We start from the raw sequence: 942 nt of genomic DNA on the forward strand, positions 1-942 counted from the left end.
TTAAAACACTATTTTAATATATACGGCCATGCCTCTTCATTTCCTATCAAATTGCAAGGGAGGATTAACTGTACTGTAGACGTTGCTCACTTCCAGATACCATTATTATTTAAAAACTTGTTTCAGTAAGTGAAACAACGCAGCTAAAATGTATATGGAAATAATAAGAGTTATGGTATAACATACCTTTAGTTAACTCTTTTTTTCTTCGAAGTCCATAGGGTCCACAGGAACTACCTTGGTGGGTTATGTAGTTGGAGTAATCCATTGCTATATACCCCGCCCCCAGCCACAGGCATTCAGTTTCTAAACAAGCAAGAGACGGAAAGTGGAGAAGGAAGTACAATGTACACAAACGCTCTCAAAAAACGAAGAGGGAATCGGTGACACAAAAAGAAAAGAACATCCCAACCGAGGCCAGGTGTGTCAGGGTGGGTGCCCTGTGGACCCTATGGACCTCAATGAAAAAGAGTTAACTAAGGTATGTTATTCCATAACTCTTATTTTCTTCTTCAGGGTCCATAGGGTCCACTGGAACTACCTTGGGGATGTCCTAAAGCAGTTCCCTTAAGGGTGGGGACAATCCCCAGCAGAAAGGAGAATCTGCCGCCCAGAGGAAGCATCCTGGGAGGCAAAAGTATCAAATGCATAGAATTTGATGAAAGTGTGGACCGAAGACCAAGTCGCCGCCTTGCACAATTGTTCTGCAGAAGCGTCATGTCTAAACGCCCACGATGGTCCCACAGACCGAGTAGAATGTGCTGTCACCGTGTTTGGAACAGGGAGATCAGCCTGAGTATACACATGAGAAATAGTCTTACGCAGCCACGAGCCAGAGTCTGCTTGTTATATGGCTTTCATAAACGAGGCTGGCCAGCTAACACAAAAAGTGCATCCAATTTCCTGATGGAGCTGGCACGATCCACGTAGATACGAAGAGCT

This window comes from Taudactylus pleione, unplaced genomic scaffold (genome assembly GCF_031769625.1).
Source record: "Taudactylus pleione unplaced genomic scaffold, aTauple2 ptg000393l, whole genome shotgun sequence".
In the NCBI taxonomy this organism is placed as follows: domain Eukaryota; kingdom Metazoa; phylum Chordata; class Amphibia; order Anura; family Myobatrachidae; genus Taudactylus; species Taudactylus pleione.